This window comes from Patagioenas fasciata, chromosome 1 (genome assembly GCF_037038585.1).
Source record: "Patagioenas fasciata isolate bPatFas1 chromosome 1, bPatFas1.hap1, whole genome shotgun sequence".
NCBI classification, from domain to species: domain Eukaryota; kingdom Metazoa; phylum Chordata; class Aves; order Columbiformes; family Columbidae; genus Patagioenas; species Patagioenas fasciata.
In genome coordinates this window covers 12023931-12030429 of record NC_092520.1, presented here as the reverse complement: position 1 = coordinate 12030429, position 6499 = coordinate 12023931, and the positions used below count along the sequence as shown (strand labels likewise).

The 6499-nt window shown below is 41.1% G+C and overlaps 1 pseudogene; it reads right to left on the bottom strand.

Annotated features, from left to right (window-relative positions):
• Positions 1-1934: 1934 nt before the first annotated feature.
• Positions 1935-2948, bottom strand: LOC139826963 (histone-lysine N-methyltransferase SETMAR-like; annotated as a pseudogene).
• Between the last annotated feature and the right edge of the window lie 3551 nt (positions 2949-6499).

Genomic DNA, 6499 nt, shown 5'->3' with positions numbered 1-6499 from the left:
CCATTTCTTGGGGTACATAAACTTAATACAGGGACATTTAGAGGGACATTTCCTTACTATTTTTTTTTTTGTGTGTATGGAAGAACTCTGATTTCTTCCTCTTTTTCTCTAACTTTTGTAACAATTTATTTCTTTGTATTCTTTATTCAGTTCAGTCTTTCTAATTTTAAGATAGGTTTTCTGGTTTTCAGCAGTTTCAAGATGGTAAGTTATCGCAAGTCATAAACCATGGAAAAAGTAATTTGTTAAAAGCATGATTCTGAACTTGCAGTGACAAACGTCTATATATTGGGTGTTTGTGTCAAGGTTTTGTTTGTCGGACACCTGCAGGGGTGGCATTTGTAAACACAGGTCGGGGCCACCCCATGCCATACATAGCTGGCTCCAGACAGTTCTACAACAGACCCACCGAAGGACATAGCTAAGCCCATCAATCAAGGTGGTGGCACCTCTGTTAAATCATATTTGAAAGGGCTGAAAATGCCAGATGGAGAGACAAGAAGGGAATACAAAGTGAGAAGCAACAAAGGGCACATCAAGGTCAGAGGAGGAGGAGGACGTGCTCCATGACGTGGTGTGAAGGACACCATGCCAGAGCAGATTTTCCTGGTAGGACTACAACCCATGGGTAACCCATTCTGGAGCAGAGGAATGGTGTGAGAAGGAAGGAGCAGAAGAGAAAAAATGCTGTGTATTGACCATGCCACTTATGGTGGGGGTAGGGAAGGAGAGTCTGGAATGAAAAACTGAAGTTCTGCCTAGGAAAGGGAAGAGGAAATGTGTTGCTTTAATGTTTGTATTTTTGTTTCTCACTACACACATTCATGTTAACTGGCAATAAATCAAGTTCATTTTCCACAAATTGAAACTGTTTTGCCCATGGCAGTAGTTCCTAAGCAATCTTCCTGTCTTTATCTTGAACCAAAAACTTTTTTATTCCTGTTCTCCCTTTTTCCCCTTTCCCACCCCTGTTCTAGGGAGCTGGGAAGTGAGCAGGCAGCTGGGTGGGAGTTAAGCTGTTAGCCAAGGCCAACTCACCACAGAACAGCATCCCTACATGGCATACACACGACAGGCTTAGCAGACTGTGTATGTTTTCTGCCTTATCTCACTGTCCCAGCTTTCACCAGTTTTTGAGTCTCCTACATGCTGGCTTTTAGATGCTTAAAATTATGTCCAACTTAAGATCCAGACTGAAACCTGCTGCTCCTGCGTCTGACATTTTGGAACAAATCTCAGTAGTCTTAATTAAAAAACAAAGTTAATAAAAATGAAATGTCTGCTTTAATATAAACATTCTTAAAAATTCATTCATTGAGAAGGTCCAGCATTTCTGTGCTTTGAAAAAGTACTATAATTTAGTTGATGGTCTCACAACAAAGTTTTGCTTTTTGAAATCTCTCTGAATAGTTCTTCAACCTTGTCCAGTTACAAAGTTTTAGAACTTCATTTTACATCTGCTATAGAGAGTGGGATAAGAGACTGCAGATCATTCATCTGATGACTGCATTTACATGGCATGCTATACATCTCCATGACATGACCAGGACTTCCTTTGTCATTTGGAGCATATATAGAGTGCGTGGATATAGTGACATGCTGGTGCCTCAAAGTCACACGTACAGCTTGTAGTCAGGTATTATTTGAGCTTATAAGGTTCCTCTTCCATTTACTAAGTTCATACACATAAAAAGCATACATAAATGCTATGTGGGGACAGCCCGACATGGTAACATAATATTTTCATTGCAGCCTTAAATGCCACAAATTATATATCTCCCAGCTAAGCACAACTATGTCGAGGAACTCCTTCCTGTGTCTTGCCTCCTGTGTACTCTGCCTCTGAGAAATGTGGTATTAGTTTGGTGCAAAAGCAAGCATTGTTTTGGACTGTGAATTTTAAATCACTGTAGCTAGGCTCAAACACACCTTTATTAATCAAAATAGGAACCATTACAATCAACACATTTTTGCCAATGAGAAATAGGTTTTTTTGTTCCTGTCGTGTAAAAATCTGTGCTTTGGTATTCGACAAACTCTTGGAAAGCATTTTCTGCATCCTACTGGTTGTGGAAGCGTTTTCACTGCAGAAAGTTGTCAAGATGCTTGAAGAAGTGGCAGTCAGTTCATGAGAGGTCAGGTGAATATGGTGGATGAGGCAAAACATTGTAGCCCGATTCATTCAACGTTTGAAGCGCCAGTTGTGTGATGTGCAGTTGGGCATTGTCATGGAGAAGAATTGGGCCCTTTCTGTTGGCTAATGCCAGCTGCAGGCATCGCAGTTTTTAGTGCATCTCATTGATTTGTTGGGCATACTTCTCAGGTGTAATGGTTTCACCAGGATTTAGGAAGCCGCAGTGGATCAGACCAACAGCAGACCACCAAACAGTGACCATGACCTTTTTTTTGGATGGAAGTTTGGCTTTGGGAAGCGCTTTGGAGATTCTTTCTGGCCAAACCGGTTGTCACCGGTTTTCATATAAAATCCACTTTTTGTCACATGTCACAATGCGAACAAGAAATGCTTCATTGTTGTTGTATAGAATAAGAGAAGACGACATTTCAAAATGATGATTTTTGGTCAGATCATGAGACACCCACTTATCAAACTTTTTCACCTTTCCAATTTGCTTCAAGTGCTGAATGACTGTAGAATGGTTAACATTGAGTTCTTTGGCAACTTCTCATGTAGCTGTAAGAGGATCAGCTTTGATAATTGCTCTCAACTGGTCGTTGACAACTTGGATGGCCAGCCGCTATACTCCATCTTCAACGTTCTTGTCTCCTTTGCAAAACTTCTTGAACCACCACTGCATTGTACATTCAATAGCAGTTCCTAGGCCAAATGCATTGTGGTTGTTCTGAATTGTCTCCACTGCTTTACCAGACATTTTGAACACAAATATGAAAATCACTCGAATTTGCTTTTTCTCCAATGTCATTTCCATGGTCTAAAATAAATATAAAATAAACATAAAATAAACAGCAAGTAATAAGTCAGTAGCAAAAAACATAAAGCGAGAAAAACACATTAAAATGATATGTAACATTACCACGTTTATTTAAGAAAGTATTCCAATATCAAACAGCAAATTTCAACAATGCAAAAACCGCAATTACTTTTGCACCAGCCTAATACTTCTTCGTTTTTCTGAATTGGAATCAATAAAACTGACGTGGTGCAGCTGTGGGAGTGATTCAGCAGAACAGCTCTGCATTTTCATGCACATGACATCCTGTGACAAAAAAATCTCACATTTTCAAGATTAAAAAAAAAATCTGATTTTCATTAATTTCTTCCTCAAGGCAAGCTAAAATTATTTTGAAGGGGAAACAGTAAAACTGAGATTCCACTGCTCCAATCTGTCAAGATGGCAAACATTAAAATCACATCAAGAATGTGTTATACTTCAATTTTTTCGTAATTATTTTAATACTTTCCGTGGAGAATTTAGGAGTATCTAAAGCAAGGCTTAAAATGTGAACCATATGACAGAGGAAGTGATGCTAGTAACAACAGGGACTAATGAGAAATGCACTAACAAGTGCATTTTACTTTGTAGATTTTTTCTCAGGATTAAGGAAGAAACTTGGAATTTGATAGCTGGAGGAGAAAAATGGTAGAAATCCTTCAAGATCTGAGTATTTGAACTCTAAAAGTCCAAGGTGAATACATTGTCATTTTCATTTAATAGAAAAAAATAATAATGATTGATGAAATGATCTGTTGAGGTTGGTTTTTTTGTTGTGCTTTTTCTGTTGTCGTTGGGCTGTTTGTTTTGATTTTTTTCAAAGACAATTTTGGGAGTTCTGCAAGGCCTGACAGTAGAAGTAAGATTCACCTGCTTGAAATCAGATGTTTGAAGTGGCTTAGGTGGTTAAGTTTTCACCTGTAATTCTTTCTCCTTCTTTCAGCACCTGCATCTAGGGCAACTCACAAGGGTTTCTAGATGTCTGAAAAACTTCTTTCACATGTATTCACTCATAACAGCTCAAAGAAAGACATCTAACCCACATCCAGCTCCGCTGCACCAGAGTTCCTATTTTCCACGTGTCTATCTTCTGTGCTGATTGTGGAACACCAAAAAGGCAACCTGCAAACAACCTCTGGTACAAAACATGCTCGATCTGTGCTGCAAGGAAGAGAGGACAGCAAGGACAGGAGTTTCCCCAGACCCTTTAGTTTAAGTTGTTGTGGCTGGTGGGACTTCAGCATCTGAATATGGACTAGGCTAGAGATAGGGCAGATCGTTAGATGGGGAAAGTGCAGCATGGAGAATTTGGCTCAGGGAGGCAGAACAAGGTGGGTGGAGGCCATATGCAAAACCTGAGGGCAGGTCAACTGCTACATGTACCCTAATCTTCCCTGTATCTAATGTACTCTGGACTGTTGTCTGAGATGGAAAAGGCAGATGGAAACAATCATTTTCTATCCCTCCAACAATGGGAATGATCCTGCGTCTTTTCTGAGTTCAGGACCCTGTTCAGTTTTTGGTAAGGTGAGTGTTCATTGGCCTTGGCCAGAATCACGCTGAAGGCATTGAAACAATTTCACAGTCCAAAACTCCACATATTCTTAAGTACTGTTTAAGTCACTGATGTAGACTTAGCCAGCATGTTCACTTTGGTGAATGCCCTTGCTTCTCACCCCTTAGAAGGAGAGTAACTCTCTGCCTGTGGTAACTTCTTCATGCTCCCACTTCTTAGGCTTCATGGGCAAACTGCATCAAGCTTCAGGTTCAAGAAAAATACCATTCAATTATTGTTTGACTTCCTTGGAAAGGCTTTCCTCTAAACAGTCCAACCAAAGTCACCATCATCTCTGTGTGCCAGCACTGTGTCACAAGCTCCTTTCAGCACCAACTATTAATAGCTAGTCAATGGTTTCTGAACTTATGAAGAAACTCATCAATATTTGTCAACTTACATTTCTTCTACCTTTGAAGTTCTATTCCATCATGCACTTCAACTTTATCCTCATGAAATGCAAAGTCCTGCACCTGGGGAAGAACAGCTCCAGGCACTAATGTATTCTGGGGGCCACCCAGCTGGAAAGCAGCTTGGTAGAAAAGCACCTGGGGGTCCCGGTGGACACCAAGTTGAACATGAGCCAGCAATATGTCCTTGCTGCGAAGAAGATAAATGGAATCTTGTGCTACATTAGGCAATGTATTACCAGACTGTTGATCGCCTCTACTCAGCCACACCTGGAGTACTTTGTTCAGTTCTGGTCTCCCCAGTACAAGAGAGGGCATGGACATACTAGAGAGAGTTTAACAAAGGGCCACAAGGATGATTAAGGGACTAAAGTGCCTCACATATAGAGAGAGGCTGAGAACACTGGGACTGTTCAACCTGGAGAAGAGAAGGCTCAGGGGGAATCTGAAGGGAGGGTACAAGGAGGATGAAGCCAGGCTGTTTTCAGTTCCTGTCAGTGACCAGGGGGTATTGGCACAAACTGAAACACAGAGTTTCGCTCTGACTATCAAGAAACACTTTTTTTCTGTGAGTGTGACTGAGCACTGGTACAGGCTACTCAGGGAGGCTGTGGAGTCTCCCTCTTTATAGATATTCTAAAGCTGTCTGGACATGGTCTTGGGCAACTGGCTTTAGGAGGCCCTGCTTGAGCAGTGGATTGGACCAGATGACCTCCAGAGGTCCCTTCCAACCTCAATTATTGTGTGATTCTGAGAACATCTGGAAGCCATTCCTTCACAATGCTACCACATAAAGACCACACAGAGTTTCAACCTGTGTACCTACTGACTAATTCATGGTAATTTGTAGCGAATGTCATCATGTCATAAAGATTTCTGCTATACACAAGGGGTTCATCCACAATGAAAAAAAAAATCTGTTCTCTGGAAGACTGTACTTTAGCTGCCCAGAGGAGGCCTGACCACAGTGTTGGGCCTACCTTGTGGAAAAAAATCCACTTTCCATATCCTAGTGGTATTCAATTAAGATTTAGACACTAAAAGTAGGCTTAAGGTATTTAAAATCCTGTTGTAGACAATGGAGACCTGGATCTTCATCCAAATGCCTAGAACATAGCATGTAACCCCATTAGAATTTCCCTATGCAAGATACCCAGATGGGGCTAGCAACCATGATAAAGAACCTATAGGAAACCCATATATTTTTAAAGAGGTGGTTGAAGGCTCAAATGGCACTATAGTTGCCTAGGTATGCGAATCCCTCCATTAATCAATACAATCAAGTGAGAGTAGAAAGCAGTTCAGTAGAGATCAGTCATGAAGACTTGAATCCAGGTGCCTACATCTAGTCTCAGTGCCCACATCTATTCCCAGTTGCACTCTATCCAAAATGTGTTCATGGGGCTTGTAGATTTGTCACAGTATCGCAGAATCACAGAATGATTGGGGTTGGAAGAGACATCTAGAGATCATCTTGTCCAAACCAGCTGCTAAAGCAGGGTCACCAGAGCAGATCACACAGGAATGTGTCCAGCTGGGTTTGAATGTCTCCAGAGAAGGAG